This window comes from Ambystoma mexicanum, chromosome 4p (genome assembly GCF_040938575.1).
Source record: "Ambystoma mexicanum isolate Mex_15411 chromosome 4p, UKY_AmexF1_1, whole genome shotgun sequence".
NCBI lineage: Eukaryota > Metazoa > Chordata > Amphibia > Caudata > Ambystomatidae > Ambystoma > Ambystoma mexicanum.
Window position 1 is genome coordinate 1109188180 of NC_090927.1, and position 20381 is coordinate 1109208560.

A 20381-nucleotide genomic window follows, 5' to 3' on the forward strand; every position below is an offset into this window, starting at 1 on the left:
GAAATGTTCGGTGAAATCTTTTGATTAGGCGAGGAGCGTGGACATATTCAGCAGATTCCCTGGATCTCTCTTGGGGGCCGTAGCCTTTCTAGTCAATTAGGTAGAATAGTTTAGATTTGGAGATCTTGGAGTCCAGAATGCTTTTGACTTCAAACTCGAGTTCTCCATCAACTAGGATAGGTTTTGGAGATTTGGTTAGTCGGGTTTGAGGTTGCACGGGTTTTAATAGAGAGACGTGGAAGACCGGATGTATCTTCATGTGCGGGGGCAAGTCCAACTTGACCGCTACTGGGTTTACTATGGTAGTGATGGAATAGGGACCAAGGTATCTTGGGTTGAATGTGCGTGGCCCTTTTAGAGATAGATATTTGGTGGATAACCAGACTTGATCCCCTACTTGATAGTGAGGGGCTTCCTTCCGATGTTGATCTGCTCCTTTCTTGTATTGTTCTTTAGCCCTTTGAAGGTGAGAAACAGCTTCCTTAAAGGCTTGGGTGATTGTAGAATGCAGGTAGTCTACTGCTGGTGTTTCAAGATCTTGGAGGGGATCCAACTCCGAGGTTCGAGGGTGGCTGCCGTACAAAAGAAAAAACGGGGTTTTCCCAGTTCCCGAATGGACAGAGTTATTGTAGGCATACTCGGCTATCCAAAGGATATCTTTCCAAGTTTTTTCAGTTTGTTGCAGCATGCAGCGTAAATACTGTTCCAGAGTTTGATTGGTCCTCTCGGTTTGTCCGTCGGTCTGAGGGTGGTGACTGGTCGATAGTCTCACATCAATTTGAGCCGACCGACAGCAACTTTGCCAAAAATGAGAAATAAATTGACTACCTCGATCCGAAATTAGAACCGAAGGAAAACCGTGCAGTCGGACGATGTTTTCGAGAAATTCTCGGGCCAGAGTTGCTGCTGTTGGCAAGCCTTTGAGCGGAATGAAATGCGCCATCTTGGAGAATAAGTCCACGATTACTAGAATCGTATTGTATCCGGAGCATGGAGGTAGATGAAGTCCATAGAAAGCGTATGCCAAGGGCGAGGTGGGATGTCAATAGGGCGTAAGAGGCCTGCTGGTCTTTCCTTTTGACTCTTGTTTTGGGCGCATACTCCACAGGACATTATAAAGTCTCTGATATCTTTTTTCCAAGACGGCCACCAGAAGTAGCGCTTGATCTTTTCTGAGGTCTTGGCTATACCGGGATGACCTTCCATTAAAGAGTCGTGATAACAAGAGATTACTTTTTTCTGTAAAATCTGTGCTGGGTAGGTATAATCGTTCTTGGAAATACAATAAGTTGTCCTTTACTGCAAAGTCCTTTCCCTGAGATGCCAATTCTGTATGTCTGCTGGAGTTACAAGTTGCCTGGCTTTATCCTTAACTTCCTCTATGGATTCTGTGGCGATTACACCCAGAATTCTTTGTTCGGGAATGATTGGTACAGGTTTAGGGTTGATCAAGTGTTCTTCCACTCCCATCCGAGAAAGGGCATCGGCTTTACCGTTCTTTGTACCAGGTCGATAGGTAATTATGAAGTCAAACTCGGCAAAGAATAATGCCCAACGGAGTTGTCTAGAGGATTGGGCTTTTGCGGTTTTCAAATATTGCAGGTTTCGGTGATCCGTAATCACAGTTGCGGTGTGTCGGGCTCCCAGCAGATAATGCCGCCAAGCCTTAAAGGCAGACTTTATAGCCAGAAGTTCCTTGTCAGTAATCGTGTAATTGACTTCAGGAGGCGAGAATTTGCGGGACCAAAATGCCACGGGATGCAACTGATTGGTTACCGGGTCGTTTTGTGATAGAACTGCCCCCATGGCAAGGCTTGAAGCATCAGTTTCCACGATGTAGGGGAGTTCGGGGCGAGGGTGTTTTAAGATTGGTGCAGAGATAAATTTAGTCTTCAAATCCTGGAAAGCTTGTTCCGCCTCGGTAGACCATTCAAAACGTTTGTTTTTCTTTAACAAGGCAGTGATGGGCTGGACTATTCGAGAGAACTCGGGGATAAACCTGCGGTAAAAGTTAGCGAAGCCTAACATGCTTTGCACACCTTTTACGGAGGATGGTGATGGCCATTTGAGAACTGCATCGACCTTCTTTGAATCCATACGCACTCCGCCAGGTGATAATATGAATCCCAAGAATTCAACTTCAGTCACGTTGAAAACACATTTTTCCAACTTAGCGAAAAGTTTGTGTTGACGCAATCTTTCGAGGACCATTTTCACGTGTTTCCGATGTTCAGATTCCGATGAAGAATAAACGAGAATGTCGTCGATGTAAACAACAACACACACATCTATGAGCTCTCTGAGGACATCGTTCATAAAATATTGAAAGGCGGCCGGGGCATTGCAAAGTCCGAAGGGCATGACCTGATATTCAAATAGCCCATACTTGGTGCGGAAGGCCGTCTTCCATTCATCACCCTCTTTTACTCGTACCAAGTGGTAAGCTCCTCTGAGATCCAGCTTTGTATATATGCATGCTTTTCTGACTTGGTCCAGGAGTTCAGGGATCAAAGGTAACGGATATCTATTCTTAACGGTGATCTGGTTCAGGGAGCGATAATCGATACAAGTTCTAAGGTCTCCTTCCTTTTTTGGAACGAAGAACAAAGCTGAAGAGGCAGGGGACTTGGAAGGACGAATAAACCCATTTGCCAGGTATTGATCCAGGTAATGTCGAAGGTGAAGGTTCTCAGGCTCGGTGAGGGCATAAATTCTACTACAAGGAGGAGTAGATCCAGGTATCAGGTCTATCTGGCAGTCATAAGACCTATGAGGAGGTAGAGAGTTAGCCTGCTCCTTCCGGAAAACATCTTGGTATTCTAGGTATTCGGGAGGTAACTGGGGAGTCTCTGAAGAAATTGCTGCCAGTGCAACGCCAGGTGGAGGGTCACAAGTAGAGACACATTCTGGAAACTGGACCGTTCTTGCTCGCCAATCGATCAGAGGATTGTGTTTCTCTAACCAAGGTATTCCTAGAATAATCTGGAACTGAGGGGCCTTGATCACATCGAACACGATCTTCTCATGGTGTCCATCTTGACTTACTAGCGTCACCTCTTGAGTAGTATGCGTTACTGGCCCGGAGGCTATCTCCGTACCATCCACCGTAGTAATGACGTCCTTTACAGCCTTGGGACAAAGAGTTAGATTCATCCTCAAAACCATTTCATGATCCACATAATTGCCGATGGCACCGCTGTCGACGTAAGCTTCAATTGCATGTAATCGATCCGGATTATCAGGGCTAGTGAGGACCATAGGTATCACGAAATGCGAGGTCACGGAACTGGTTTTCACGCTCGGCAAGAGGACCTCTATTCTTGTCGGGCGAGGTCGTTTCCCTGCTCAGAGTTTGTAACGGTGGTAACTGCAGCTCCTACTGCCTTCTTGGCAGGTTTCACCGGACAGTCTCGAAGAAAGTGCCCTGAGTTTCCGCAATATAGGCATAATTGCAACTGTTTTCTCCTTTCCCGCTCCCTTTGTGTTAGAGGACCTTTCAGACCCCCTATTTTCATGGGTTCCCTTCTTAGAGCGTTCGTTTCCTGACGAGCTGCATGCACTTCTGCCCTTAGTTCCCCAAGTAACCGGGCTAGGTGGTCAGTATCCGAGGTTTCCATAGCGCCTGGGAGAGAGTTTTGCGGTAGGCTTTGCGTTCTGTAACGCTCACCTGATTCTCGCAGAGGCGCCGGTCTTGACTGGGCGACTACCGTATCTTCAAAGGTGATGTGCAGCACCTGGTTGGCTCTTTGGGCTGGACCTCTGTGCCCTGTATGCCTGACGTGCAGAGTAAGATGTCTGCAGATAGAAAATATGGGGTTAATGAACTGGGGTTATTGGGGTGTCCCTATCTCTTTCCTCTTCTCCTCTCCTGCAGACCCCCACAGGTTAACGCTCTCACCTTAGGTAAGTGAATGCCGAGCTCTCCATCTGCCTCGGGGCAGGGTGCTGTAACCAGTTTCTTCACTGGATAGGTAGCGCAGGCCTCTTGACTTCAGAGGACTGCTGTCCGTCGTTTACTGCACGAACGGTAAGTTTCGAGTAACTCAAATGTCTTTAAAGTCTTATAATGATTTCTCCTGTTTTGCAGGGTTCCAGCGATGGACGGATGACGGGCTGAAGTGAGTTGAAGATGGAGCCCGTGTGATGAATAGAAGCGCCTGGAAGCACGTAAGTAAGCGCTTGTTGCCAGCTTCACGATGCGCTCTAACTGTCTTTTTATTTTGCAGGTACAAGTTCGGAGCGGCGTCAGGGAGTCGGGATACCCACTGGGTTAGATGTGGAAAGGAGTAATGGCACGTGAGTATTAAAGTTCCCCAATGTCTTTAAACGCACCTTGTTTTGTCTTTCAGATGCGGGATGCAGCGCCGACGGCCTCCGGAGCGTGTGAAGAGTTGGTAAGCTTTTGTCTTTCAGATGCCGGAATGCAGTGTGAAGACCTCCGGAGCACACGAAGAGTAGGTAAGCCTTTGCCTTTCAGATGCCGGAATGCTAACCTGTTCTTTCTTGTCTTTATAGGTGTTGCTGAAGACTGGATTCAGGATGGTAAGCCTTTTTCCTTAGGCCCAGGACCGGATGCAGAAGACACGATGAGCGTTCTGCTGCAGAGGGTGCAGAATAACGCAAAGCAAGATTCATCCACCGGGTGTGGTTTAAATAGCCTCCTGTAGTGCTTAGGTGTCTCCTTCCACAGCCACGCCTAAGTAAGAAAAGAGTTCCTGGTAAGAAAAGAGTTCCTGCCTTCCAGAAAAGTTCCAGTGTTCTGAATCTAGGGAGTGGCTCCAGCCCCACCCAACAGGAAAAGTAGTTCCAAACAGAAGAGGATCAGAGGCTCAACTGGCAGGCAAGTAAGCAGCATGGTCTGCTGCAGGTAAGTCCACCCAAGCATTATGAGCCCGGCGCTTCCAGCGCTGGGACTGGGCATATTTATGAGCCTGGTGCCACTGGCGCCAGGACTGGGTCCAAAAGGTCCCAATTGGGACTGGTTGGCACTCGGAACCTGGGTTATGGATCTGCTTCCAAGGGAGTTGGGAAAACCCTGACCTTTTGGAAGCAGAGATCATGACAGGTATACCTGACCCCTGAGCCCTAACAACGTCTGAGGCCTCATTGGGTCCGCAAGGCTGCGGGCCCCACATAGCCCATCCACTCCTCCCCAGGACTGCCTAAACCCACACCATATCTTGGATACTATACATTTGCCTGGAGGGCACCACACCGCTCCCCCTCCCAACGGCCCTGCTATATCTGGCCCTGAAACCTAAGGAAAACCAAAGCCGGATTGCATTTGCTAGACTGTGGATCCCATCTATATTTTCGCCTGCCACCTAGGGAGCCCACAACAACACTATTTCCTTACAACTGACTTGCTGGCCTGGCAGGCACCACAACCCTGTCGCTACGCCCACCACCCCCCCTGGCAGAGTGACAACGTAACTCTTCATGGCCCTGGCATCCCTAACGCTGCATGATCTACTGACCCCATTGTGTACATATTGCAGCCTCACCGTCACTTAACCCTGAATACAGCCGCTGTGCCACTGGCTATCCCTATTTGTCCCCTACTATAGAGTCCTGCGGCTACTGGGCATTATAACCTGGTGCTTCACCTTCGCTCCTCACGCTGTGTAAGGCCTGGTCTGCTTGGGCACCCAGGCACCCCCTACCACTCCTGTGATGTCTAATAGATCCAGAGGGGCCAATAAGGTGGGCGCCATGGACAAATTTGCAAAGGCTGCCCCGCGAGTGGAACCAGGGCCTGCGACATCTGCCCAGGAGGAGCCAGAACCCGAGCCCCCCTCCAGTGTACTGACCCCCGACATCACTGAAATGATGGAGTCAATGACCAAGAATTTTGCCCCCTTTCATGAGAAGCTGGATGATATCAACGTCAACGTTGTGTCCCTCAAATCACGGGTTGATCAAGCCGGGACGAGGATCACTGAGGCAGAAAGTAGGATTGGGGCAAACGAGGACGGACTGCACACTTTGCAGGACACTATGGCCACTCTCACCCGAGATATGAAAACTGTGAAGGCGAAGTGTGATGACCTTGAATCCCGCTCACGCAGGAACAACCTACGCATCATTGGAGTCCCTGAAAACGCCCTTAAGGGTCGCATGGAACTGGCAGTTGAGAACTTACTTAAGGATCTGCTGGGTGACCCTGCTTTGTCCCCATATTTCACAGTTGAACGGGCCCTCCGCGCTTTATCACAGCGCCCCAAACCAGGGGACTTCCCCAGGCCCATCATCGCTAGAATGGTCAACTACAGAGACAGGGACCTGTCACGCGAGAAAGGCGACCTGCGCCTCGACTCACACACCATCTGTATATTCCCCGGCTTCTCTGTTGGGGTGCAACAGGAGAGGCGTCATTTCCTGGGAGTTAAGAAACTGTTACGTGAGCGCAACGTCCCTTACGCAATCCTGTTCCCGGCCCGGCTCAAGATCACCTTCAAGGAAAAACTGTACTTTTTCACCGTCCCGGAGGAACCAGTGAAGTTTATAGAGTCCCAGATACCACTTCACAATCCAACTGGCGGCCCCATGGTCAATGATTGAGCTCCAGCTAACTAGAGTTTAAGTAATCTGATCACTGCTTGGTTTCTAATGTGCTGATGGTAACAGCAACTCACCGGTCCACCTATGCATACGCATTTGTCACTCGTGACAGTCACACCTGGGTGGCGCCCCTTCAGAGCCCATTAACTGTTCCTCACCACACACCGCCTATCGTTTGACACTGCACATATTTGCTTTTGAGGCTTAACCAACTGTTCTCATGTCCCTGGGTGCTGACCATACATGGTTGGGGCGTTCTACCCCCTGACCAAGCCTGTCTTACCATGCCCTTGGTGGTGTGGGAAAACGTGATTATTATGCGTTCCATTGCCTAATGTACCGCTTGAAACTCTGTGCCTTTTGCATTCGTTTAGGTGTTCACCACACAGCGACAGCACACCCCACTGCGATTGCAATGTTTACTATTGTTAGATTATTGTTGAGTGTTGGCCCCGGTTGGGCCATTAGCGAGTTGGATCCACACTGGGTCTCGACCGCTAACCCCTGGTTCATGGGGAGTTCTGGTTCTGTAGGGAGGGGGGTGGTTGGGTACACTACCTACCAGGAAGGGGTGGTGAGGGAGGGGGGTGTCACTGGGTTGAGTAGTACTACTGGAAAAGGCAGAGGCAGACTGGCAGATTGCATAACATCGGGGTGCCCGCAGAGCGGCGGTCCCCGAGGTAAACATATCCTACGACAACAGAATTGGGATGTACCCTAGATGCTTAGAATGCCCACTACGGTGATGTCCTGGAACATCCAGGGCTTGAGCAACTATACTAAGGCCCGTAAAATCATGGCCTACGCCAATAGACATGGATGCAAAATATTACTCTTGCAGGAAACACACTCTATGGGCCCTCTGACAAAATGTATGGCGCCTTCTTGGGGAGCCAACAGGTATTCTACCTCATATTCCACTCGGGCCATAGGGGTGTTGACAATGATTCACAAATCACTCAAATTCGCACTCCACAAAAGCTACATCGACCCGGAGGGTAGATATATTATACTACACTGCGCAATTGCTAATAGAGAATATCTCTTGGTGAACACTTATGGTCCCAATGTAGACTCCCCTGATTTTGTAGACCTGGTGGCATCCATACTCCTGGGATATGTGGGGGTGCAGATCATCTGGGGAGGGGATATGAATTTCATATTGGACACTGCATTGGACAGAACAGGTACAGCTCCCAGACTACTGTCTGGTGCAGCGTGTAGACTGTTGGCACACAGCGCAATGCTTGACATCCGAGATGTAGGGAGGACACTACATCCGCAAACACGGGAATACATCCACTACTCCTCAGTGCATGATAGCTCCTCCAGAATTGACATGTTCCTGTTGTCGAGCAGAATGCTGGGCAGGGTGGTGTAAACACAAATACTTGCTCACACTTTGTCGGACCATGCCCCAATCATGCTATCCCTGGAACTGGGAGTACCCGTCCCTACCATTAACGCATGGCGATTCAAGTCTGCCGCTCTTCAGGATATTGTGTTTAAGGCAGACATCCTTGCTGATATCCAGTCCTACTTTGAACACAACACGCCCCAGGCCACTACCTTGGGAGTCCGATGGGATGCCTTCAAAGCCTTTATCAGGGGAATGTGCATCTCCAGGGAGGCGGGAGTGCTCAAGACAATAAGATCTGCCCTCAGCCACTCCGAAGCCAGACTGCACGAACTAGAGCGGGCACACCCGACATCAGTGGATCCTGCTACTCTCTCCCTAATTAGCGAAGAACTTCAAACATTTAATGAACATGCCACTAGGGAAGTCCAATACTTTAGCCGTCCACAAGCTGCGCGGAAGTATGGAGAGGGAGATAGGCCCGGCAAAACACTTGCTGCCCTGGCTAGGGGAAAGTTGGGCCAGACTCAGATCAATTGTGTCAAGGATAGCCGGGGTGCAGTACAGTGGTCCAACCAGCAGATCTTGGATGTCTTTATGGACTTTGACACAGAATTGTACTCCCAACCCCCCAAACATAGCGAATCCCATATGAGGGATCTACTTGAGCAGATACCCACGACCTGTATCTCCCATGCAACCAGAGACCAACTAGATTCTCCAATCCTACTAGACAAAATAGTCGAGGACATATCCAGTCTCCCTAAGGGCAAGGTGCTGGGCCCCGACGGTCTCACAGCGGAATTCTACCAGGAACACGTAGCCATACTGGCCCCTAAACTACTTGAGGTATGGTACGAGTCACTCCGATTAGCGACGCTTCCCCCAACACTACACGAGGCCGTTATAACGGTGCTACTCAAGCCCGGTAAACCCAGCGATGATTGCGGATCCTATAGGCCCCTCTCTCTAATGAATCTGGACACTAAAGTCTTTGTCAAAGTAATAGCCAACCGCTTCCTCCCAGTTATGACATATATGGTCCATGACGACCAATGAGGATTCGTACCCGGGAGATCTACATCCTATAACATCAGAAGGCTGCTCAATGTCATGGCGCGGATCGATCGCGGGCGCGAATGCAGTCGCGGTCACACTTGACGCCCAGAAGGCGTTCGATATGGTGTCCTGGAAATACATGTGGCTGGTACTGGAGACCCATGGCCGTCGGGCCTAACATGATCAGATCTATTAAGTTACTATATACTTCCCCAGTGGCTAGAGTTCGAGTCAACTCCCAGATGTCGGGCCTGATTCCATTCCACAGAGGCACCCGTCAGGGCTGCCTGTTCACCCCGATCCTCTTCGCCCTGGCGATAGAGCCAATGGCGGACCACGTTAGAGCGTGCCACTCACACAGGGGGATACGGATGAAAGACACCCCTGAGATTATTTCGCTGTATGCGGATGACGTATTATTGTTTGTCAGAGACCCCGCTGTCCACCTCGATCCAATTTTACACGGCATCACTCGCATAGTTACACACTCCGGATTCACCATCAACCAAATCTGAGCTCTTTCCCCTCACCAGCTCCACCCAACAACCTGCCACCGAGTATCCACTTCACTGGTCGCCCGACGGGATTAAGTACCTGGGGGTCCAAGTGTCCCTGACCAAAGACGCACTGCTGGCGGACAACTACCAGGCCGCGGCACAGCAGGCTGAGGCCAAGATGACGCGATGGCGCTCTCTTCCACTGTCACTTGCTGGGAGACTTTCACTTATGAAAATGGTACTACTCCCCAAGCTATTGTACATATTCAGTAATGTGCCCGTCTGGCCAGGGAAGAAATACTTCACAAATCTGCACAAATTGTGCGCGCAGTTCCTATGGCATTCTGGCGCTGTGCGCAAAAAATGGTCTGAAATGACACTTGCCTATGATAGAGGGGGGTTTACCGCTCCTGACCTGCTGCAGTACTGGCTTGCGGCACAAGCGCAATTTCCTTCTTATTGGTACCCTGGACCCCGACCTCACCCCCATGTCAAGCTGGAAATTTTGGCAGCAGCAGGTACTAACGTAATGTCACTAATACTACACCAACAATACGAACAGGACTCGCCCATTGACCCGGTCGGAACCACAGTGCATGCCTGGGGTCGAATATTCAAGGTTGTCCGAACAGCAGCCATACTATAAGTGGCTCCCCGCCTGGAGATTTCCCAGGCTGGAACCCACACATGAAACAGGACTGGCGTGACACTGGGAGGCCTTGGGGTACCTCGCTCTAACAGATTTCTATCCAGATGGCCAGTTTATAACTCCACAGACAATGAGGCTGGGCCATTCAGGTTCAGCTTTGGAATTTCTGCAATTCTATAGCCTCCATGCCGCCTTCCGAAATGCTTGGCCTGGTTTACCTAATGAACCTCCGGACTCCCCAGGGATTGCCTACATTGCTAACTCGGGTGGTGCCTGCGGGGTGGTCTCTTCGCTATACAAGCTTTTACTGATGTGTGGCCTTACCCGACCCTCCAGGGCCCTTGTTGAATGGGCGACTGAGCTACACGTAGAGCTCACTGACCACTTGTGGGGGAAAATGTGCTCACATACTAACAGAGTCTCCCTAAACTTCCGCTATCGAACCATACAATACAAACTATTAAAGAGACTATACTATACCCTGCACAGGATCTGCAGGTTTGCTCGAAAAACCATGCAAACCAGCCATCGCTGTGATACGGAGGGTGCCGATCATTTACACATGTTCTGGGAGTGCCCAAGGTTGGCGGACTTCTGGGGCAAGATCCTGGAGACACTATCTGAAATTAGTGATGCTACAATTGACCCAGACCCGATGGGTGTTCTGTTTGGGGTGTGGCAGGCTGAGGGGGCTAAACAAATGGCCAAATTCCTGAATGTGGGCTGCATGGTGGCCAAGAAATGTGTTCTACAGAACTGGAAGACACTTCTCCCACCTCATTCCAGAAGTGGTTAAACCTACTCACCTGGTCCTGTAACTGTGAAGAGGAGTACCTTACTATGCTCCCAGCTCGCTCTCGCCCTAAAAACATCTGGACTGCTTTCAACAGTTACCTTCATACCCTGGACGAGACCTCCTCCACAGGTGGTTCCTCCCAGACCTCTCACTAATACGTTGACACTTGCTGATGTACCGTAATGCCTTATCCCTTACCTGTTGTTAAATTACTACTCTTTTTTACCACTTTATTTACCTATGCATGTATTGAACAAACTGATTGCTCTGATGTATGTGTATGCTATATGCCTCTGCCAACAAAAATAAAAAAAATAAAAAGTTAGACTGATGCCCAAAAGTAGCCTCAACAGTCAGATATCTTGCATAGGCAAGTTATGGCAAAGTCAAAAGTGTCAGAATTAAGCTTTATAATAAATCCATTGACTTATAATGGGAGTGTAGGGGTAGGTTAGAAACTCTGTAACTTACCCCTTTACTCTGATTCTTCCCCAGACTTGGTAGGAAAAAGGAAGGGTGTCTGACATTGCTTTTACCACCAGAATCTGCAGTCCTCGATTTCCAGGGGTTGCAAGTTCGAGCTGATCTCCGTCTTGGTGTCTTTTACTGTTCACTCTCAGTTGAAGAATGCAGATAAACGTGATGCAGCACCCCTCCCAGGACTGAACTCGGATCAGGTAAGCAGTTTTTCGGACGGCGCAAACCATACACGGTGATGCAACAGGACTCAGTAGCCGCGGTCAGACTTTCCCTTCTATCTCGGCTACCCTTGATTCTAGGACACCGAAATTTCACTCACAGGACGTAGTCTTACAGGGCCAGCTGAGGATCCCCTGGGTTTCAAGCCGAAACTCAGTACGGTGATTCCAGCAGCATGGTAGCCCATAAATGAAGCTGGTCAGCAACATGACAGTTCCAGGGCACTTCTGAAGGCTTCCTTTGGCAGGGCACCAAACAGACGTCGGGAATGGATGGTCCCTTCACTCCAAGGGTCGTAGCACCTTTGCAGGACTACTAAAGATCAAGTGCAAGACATGGTTCCTCCAGGACGGCAGCAGAAGTTGGTTTTCAGGTCTCTTTGTGGGTCTCACAGCTGGATAGGATACTTGACTCCTTCAGGTTTCTCCAGGATCTCGAAGAATGGGTGCAGGGGTCCTCGTCTTATCCTAAAAGCCAGGTAATAGCCTAGCCCACACACACACACACACACACACACACACACACACCTGAACAGTGGTCCAATCAGTCCCACTGGCGGGAACATTCATGAATACCACTCAGACACACTGAAACCAGTATTTGGATTGGAATCAGACTAACACAGCCCACATCCTGCAAGCAAAAACAAACAGCCCTCCAGTAGCCCACCAAAAGCTCCTGCTTTCCCGGGCACTGAGGCCAGGAAGAAGGCTAAAGAACAAGATGGCAAAAGAATAGGCGAATAATCTCAGCAGCCACAGTTAGTAGCCAAATACGGTAAAGCTAAATGAAATTCCCCAAAAAGTGGGGAAATGTCACTGCTGCCACCAGCCCATCTTTTTAGCACACCTAGAGTAACCAAAAATCCTCTGAGTGTTAGTCTAGGCCAAAACAAAAATGCACCCCATTGTACAGCAGTGTAAGCGGCATTGCACAATGATAAAAAGTTACCACAAGTGATACAAAAGTAACCAAAGTAGTAACATAGTAACTCGACGAAGGGAAACAATTTTCCCAGTACTGATAGCCCGAAGGACATATCAGTTTCCCCATAACATATGAGCAAAGGCCAGCTTCACTGTACTGCAAAATGTACAGGTCAGATTAAAAAAATAAAAGCAAAAAGTTTAGGGGTTCCATAAAGATGGAAGGAAAGGTGCAGTAAAGAGAATCTTTCCTAACAGGGATGACACGTCACATCCCTGTCCCTGAGATGTCAATGCAACAACTTCTGTTAGGGAGAATTCTCATTCAATGGCTAATTTCCCTTACCTAGTGAGTCCCCCAGCAGCTTTGCTGGATTTCTGGAGTTTATTTTTTCCACTTGGTAAGAGTGTTAGCTTTTCCCCCACTCTTACCTATGTTTTGCCGTGCGTATTTCATCTGTTTTTGTGATTGTGGACTCAGGAGTACACCACTTCATCAGCCCCACTCTTTTGCGTGTTACACAGCATCTTCATTGCAGTGAAACGGTTGTCTTTTAAGCTTCCCACCGACTCCATTTCTGGGGCTGACTACCGTCCCCCAGAAAAGGGTAAAGTTGTCATTAACTTTACATAGTCAAATAACCACAGATCTAGTACACCCCATCTTGCATGGGGTATTGGAAAGGGTTAATCCTTAACCCTTTTTATCTGTACCTCCTAGAGCATTGTTTTGCTCTTTTAACATTTAGACTTGGCTGGTGGCAGTGGTATCTACCCTAACTTTTCTACCGCGATTATACTATATAAACATGGTACTGTTTTAGGCTATTATATTAGCCTCGAACATAAACCCGCTTGACCAAATACTCTTTCTTTTAGCTCCGGTCGGGTTTATTCACCATTTCTTTTTGTTAAAGTCCTCCTTGTGTTTTACTTTGCGCAGCAAACCACGTTTGCCTTCTTTGTTCACCGTCCTTTGGCGGGCTTCTGCCAAGAAGCCCTCCTTTAGGCGCCTGGGTGTCTAGGTGGGCTGAATGTGAGGGAGGGGTGTAGTCACCCCCTGCACAAGGTATCCTAGAAAACCCAAGTCGCACTTTGCCATGATTGGCTGAGGTGGTTGTCCGGGCTGGACAACCCCCCTGCTGCGTGATTGACAGCCAGGCTGTGTGAATGGGGGATTTTCACATAAAAGGCAGGACTCTTGGGCTGGACGTCAGAGTCATCACTGGAACTACAAGGAACCGAAGAGAAGCGGAGAAGTAGACGGCTGCTGCAACTACTCCGTCCCAGTGAAGCCCTGCTGCAGTCCTGAGCTATGTACCCTTCGACGACCAGAGAAGATCCAGTCCGGAGTCTACTTCCCTTGATCCTGGTGGGGTCAACCAGCTCATCTTCCACAGCCAGAAGATCCTCTTCATGGTCGAAATCGCTGCACACTGCTGTAGTGGTCCAGATAGCCATCTAAAGAGCCTCTCCTGTCTTTAAAGGAGCACACCTTTTATTCACCGTCGCTGCTGCTGGCTTCATCCCTGGGTAGTGCAGACCCCTTCAGATGTCCTCCTTCTCGTCTCCATGACCGAAGCACCAGGAACCGTGGGTCTGCAGGAAACTACCAGGAACAACTGCCGTGGCACCAGCTTCTTCCTTGAATAAGGTACTATGTTCTGCTTCGAGGAACTAGGGTGAATCCCTTTTCTCCTCATCCAAGGCTTGCCCATGTGTTCCCTCCTTCTTATAACTTTTGCTTCCTCTGTTGACAATATCAAAGTACTCCTGGCAACGTTGAATCTTGAATTGTCTGACTGTGTGATCCTCGACAACAGGAACCCAGTTCCACTTGACACTGGCTCCGGCCTATTGACTTTTGTATTTCTGTCAGCGAGGGTTCTCTGATTCTGTCTTCCTTGACAAAAGTATTGCCTATGATTTTTGCCTGCAACTCGCTCTGGTTAACTCAGGTGCTAAGTGTTTTTTTGCCCCGGTAACATTTCTTGCCACGGATACGCGTATCTTTCGTAAGACCAACCTGTCATTACTGTCAAAATGTGATCGCATATGTATTCCTGGTAACGCCTTTTGTTTCACAACACCGGCCCGTTAAAACATAGGGTACTTACCTTGAGTTATACTATACCAAGTGAATTGGTTGTTTGTAGTGTGTTTCACATGTGGTTTTGAATTAATAGAAGTGTTGTGTTTTACAGATGGTTTAAAAATAAATGTACTTATATTTTTTACCTGAAACCTTGAGTCACTGTTTGCTTGAGTCACAGTAATTGTGGTCCCTTTGTGTAATCTCTGCTACTGCGCATATACTCTTGAGATAAGCCTGGCTGCTGTGCTACTGCTACCACTTTAACAGTGTAGTACAGGCTTGTACCAAAGGTGAACTTGTATTACCACTTGTAGTCTTAATTGTGTGTAGTGGTCCCTAAGGGCACTGCACAGGATTCTGCCTAACACTTGACATTCACAGACATCCATGCACATGTCACTCTCAGCAGATGTGTCTGCATGGATGCACTTGCAGCTGTGCCACACATGGAGGCATCCATCATGCATGTCCTTCACATGCCCACAACATAGCATGCCTGCATCCGTACTGTCCCTGCACTTGGTCCATGATCTCACACAGCATGTGACTGAGTCCAACAAGTCACTGAGGAAATATTCAGCTAATGCCCATGCATATGCCAGAATACGATGTATGACGCCACATACACCCAGCATTGGCATGAGGCAGAATGCTGCTGTGTGTCACACCTACACACAAGCTGCATACACAATGGAGCATCTCGAAACATGCATGCCACACATACACTGTAGAGCATTGCTCCACATGGGTACTTACCAGCAGCTTCTAGATGACTTCTCCACGCAGAGATCTGGGTGTGAAGGCCCAGATAAAACCTCTCAAGGACCCGCAGCTCTATCTAGGAGAACCGGTAGCAGCCCACACGGTACACCTCCAAGGTGGGCTCTTTGGCGAGGGCCCCACCACCTACGAATAGCTACAGGCATTGAGGTCCTCCCATCGTTTCCAGACGGTCTTCTATGGAAGGTCTGCCACCCCCTCCACGTTGATGGCAGCCTTGATCTCTTCCCAGATCTGTTGTCGTGCGTCGTTACCCAGCTGTGTTACTGGGTTGAAGAGGGCATCATAGGCTCCCAGGACCCGATCAATGAGAATGCCAACTTCAGGGGTGGTGAAGTTGGCAGCCCTCTGCCTCGCTGACGTAGAGGTGCTGCACTTTTCTGAGGAGGCCAATGGTCCAGACATGGCACCCAAGTGGCAGGTATGGCTATGCTTGTTCCTGGATAGGTGCTTTGGAGCTGTGGTGGTGTTGGCAGGGAGAGGTGGAAGTCCCACACACAGAAGAGGTGGTCACAGTACAAGCAATAGCAGGACAGCTGGCACTGCGACACAGTGCTGGAAGCATGCAGGCCTTCACACTTGAGCAGACAGCAGCAGATAAGGAGTGAGTGAGTGAAAGCAGCGCCGGAGGAGGCAAAATCAACAGTTGGCACGTTTGTCTGATGTGTGTCTCTCATCTGTAGCAGCCGAATACAGAGTAAAACCCCTTAATGGGTAAGTTACGTCCTACGCGCTGGATGTACGTGGTGCGCCTACACAGTTCACAGCAATGATGGTGTAATTTAAGGCATGCAATGGGCATCACTGCTTCTGCGTGCAAAGGTATGAGGTGGATGAGTATCACATAAACGTATTTGTTATTATTTCAATTTTGAGGCTACGGAGTGCTGTGTATACAATGTTTGTGTTTTGGGGTGCCTCTGCGTATTGCGTACACCTTTTGGAAGCTTTCTGGGTATTGTGTATGCAGTCTCTCTGTTTTGGGGTGCCTCTGCATATCGCATACTGCTTTTTTCACCTTTCGTAAGTTTTCCAGGTATCACCTATGCAATTATTCTGTTTTGGGGTGCCACTACGTATCGCGTATGAACATTCCGGCTTTCGGGGCACATTGTAGCCTTAATGGACCACATATCTACGTCGCACATCACGTAGACTGTTCCCTTCCTTGTATTGCTCAGTACCATATCTCTAATACATCTGCAACATGAGTGGAAAGGCCCCAAAAGGGAAAGGGAGTAGACGTGGTCGAGGGACGTTGTGAGGACACATCTGCCCCAGAAGGACATGGTGGCTCTCAGCCCACAGGGGGCAGGGCACATGGGCGTCAACGTGGTCGCAGCCAGACAAGTGAAGCAGCACCACCAAGGGCCATATCCAAGAAGGGACGCCCTGCAGAACAGAAAGAGGCTCCAACCCAAGACACGGCACAGAAGAATGGTACGCAGACGAAGAGGCACTTCACGGATGAGGAGCTCCAGAAACTCGTTGACTATGTAACCAATATCCATCGTGAGATGTTCCCGTATGCGGTTAGTACGTTTAAAACCGCACAACAAATTGTGCATTGGTGGCATCTCACAGACCTCATCAACCTCTTAGGTGTGGAGATGCGCAAGGCTGAACAGGTCCAGAAGCAGTGAAATGATCTCACATGGAGGACCAAGCATAAGCTCAGTGTCAACCTGGCCTCTGAACTGGCCACTGGAGGGGGACCACCAGAGGAGGAGGAGCTGACTCCAATCGAAGAGGCCACAAGTCAACTGCTCAGCATTGAGCAGGTGCAAGGCGTGGGAGGTGTGGAGACCCACAAGGACACATCTGGGGAGTGGTATTTGTGTGTTTCGTATGTGTGGACACTCATGGCTGACCTACCCATATTTGTGTAGTAGTACAGCTGGCTGCAGTTGTCAGCCATCCTTGGCAATGCCAAATGGCCGCCTGCATTCAGTTAATTTCTTGTATAGTCCACATGTCTGGCACATGTTAGCGTGACTGTTAACATCACTGTCTGATGACCCACACAGCCATGCCAGTACTTGCATGCAGGGTTTCAATATTCAAAACATGTGTCATTTGCAGCACACCATAACGTTCAGCCCTGACAGGCACACATCACCCACAGGACAAACCTCTGTGTCAAGCCAAACATTAGCACAGCCACATGTATCATTAATTTTCACTTTGTAGGGGCATGTCTCTTTGCATTGTACATCAAGTACATGCGATATAAGTCGACTCCAGACTTCATTTGCTGCAGAGTTTCATGTTTGTACTGTCACATGCTCTTACGGGATACATATCTGAGCTTCTTGCCATGGCACTCTGTAGTATGAGCAGCCTGCCAGGGAATCAGTGCCCACAGACCAATGTCCTGTGTAGCAGGCGTTCTGGAGTTACAACTTGTGTAATGCAAGACAGAACATGGTGAATAATAGCAAATGGCATGTCATCTTGGCATGGTGGGCAGTCTGGTATTCTACATATGAAATGTCTGTTGACAGCCCATGCAAAAGGTTATGGGCATGCATAATCCCAACGAGAGTGCCTGTCTGCATTTTATGTCATGCAGGTGTAGGGTCGAATTACAAATGTGTAAATACAGTTCTAAATAGTACCACCTTTCTGATATGATAGGCCTGTATGTGTCCATCAGTTGATGCATGAAAGGCACATGCCTTCTCCCTTGCATCATTGTGTCTGCCACTTTAGTACATCTATGTGTCAACTAATAGCACAGAGGGGCCCAGCTGTCATGATCTCTGCTTCCAAAAGATCAGGACTTGCCCGACTCCCTTGGAAGCAGACCCATAACCCCGTTTCCGAGTGCCAGCCAGTCCCAATTGGGACCTTTTGGACCCTGTCCTGGCGCCAGTGGCACCAGGCTCATAAAGATGCCCAGTCCCAGCGCTGGAAGCGCCGGGCTCATAATGCTTGGGTGGACTTACCTGCAGCAGACCATGCTGCTTATTTACCTGCCAGTTGAACCCCTGATCCTCTTATGTTTGGGACTACTTTTCCTGTTGGGTGGGGCAGGAGCCACTCCCTTGGTTCAGAACACTGGAACTCTTCTGCAAAGCAGGAACTCTTTTCTTACCTAGGCGTGGCTGTGGAAGGAGACACCTAAGCACTACAGGAGGCTATTTAAACCACACCCAATGGATGAATCTTGCTTTGCGTTATTCTGCATTCTCTGCAGCAGAACGCTCATTGTGTCTTCTGCTTCTGATCCTGGGCCTAAGGGAACAAAGGCTTACCATCCTGGAATCCAGTCTTCAGCAGCACCTGTAAAGACAAAGAAAGAACAGGTTAGCACTACGGTCTTCAGTGGCAACGCATCTCTTACCTGGTCCATCGGCTGTCACCAACGCCTCGCGCTGCATTCCAGCATCTGAAAGACAAAGGCTCACCTACTCTTCGCATGCTCCGGAGGTTTTAGCACTGCATTCCGGCATCTGAAAGACAAAAGCTTACCAGCTCTTCGCACGCTCCGGAGGCCTTCGGCGCTGCATCCCGCATCTGAAAGACAAAAGAAGGTGCGTTTAAAGACATTGGGCAACTTTATTACTCACGTGCCATTACTCCTTCCCACGCCGAATCCAGTGGGTATTCCAGCACCCTTCAGCTTCTCTAAAGCTCCGAACTTGTACCTGCAAGATAAAAGGGACAGTTAGTGCGCATCGTGAAGCAGGCTACAAGCGCTTACTTACGTGCTTCCAGGCGCTTCTATTCCTCACGCGGGTTCGATCCTCAACTCTCATCAGCCCGCCATCCGCCATCGCCGGAACCCTGCAAAACAAGAGATATCATTACAAAAGACTTTTAAGACATTTGAAGTGCCCAGAACTTACCGTTCGTGCAGTTAACGACGGACAGCAGTCCTCTGAGGTCAAGAGGCCTGCACCCTTATCCAGTGAAGAAACTGGTTACGGCACCCTGCCCCGAGGCAGATGGAGAGCTCGGCGTTCACTTACCTAAGGTGAGGGTGTTAACCTTTGGGGTTCTACAGGAGAAGAGAAAGGGAAGAGGAGAGAGGCACCCAATAACCCCAGTTCATTAATCCCATATTTTCTATCTGCAGACATCTTACTCTTCGAGTCAGACATACAGTGCACAGAGGTCCAGCCCAAAGAGCCAACCGTATGTTACACATCACCTTTGAGGATACGGCATTCACCCAGTCAAGACCGGCGCCTCTGCGGGAATCAGGTGAGCGTTACACCAGGGGTGTGGTGGTGCTGCATATCAGCAAATGCCATATATCCATGGCTCACAGCTCACAGTTTGCCAGATGAATAGGTGCCCTGCCATTTTGTGTCTGTCTGCCCTTTGATCACAGCTGCATGTTTTTGAGGCCACACATTTATTTATTTTATTTTATTGGACATGTGTAAGGCGCCTATACAACAAATGGTGTTTCAATGTGCCGCAAGACAAAAAGGAGGTCCAGGGGGGAGGGGGGTACACGGGAGAAAGATAACAATAACAGTCCTACTAGGCATTGTGACATTGGGAACAATTGGGAACATGCAAGTGCATTAATAAGAGGTGCGGGGAGGAGGTGACTGCCAGTCTACACAAAATGCAAAGTGCAAGGGTTGGAGGAGAAGTGCAGGGTAAGAGGGGAGAATACAAGTGAAGGGGGGTGGAAGGGGGAGAGGGGGAGTGCTAAGGGGATAAGGGGAACACAGGAGTGCAAGTGCCAGGGGGTGAGGGCCACCATGCTAAGTGTCAGTCTCTGTCCATGTGCAGGCGGTGATGCAGTGGATACAGAGAGGGGGAGGAGGAGGAAGAAGAGGTGCTGGTATGTCAGTCCACCAGTGGAGGCCATGGTGTACTGCACCATCAAAATCCACAGGTGCTACAGGTCATTATCAGTCATGCTTCAGCCTCTTCTGACTCCGCTGATTCGGATACAGAAACAGAAGTGGAGGACTCACTGAGGGAGAAGATGAGTGACCC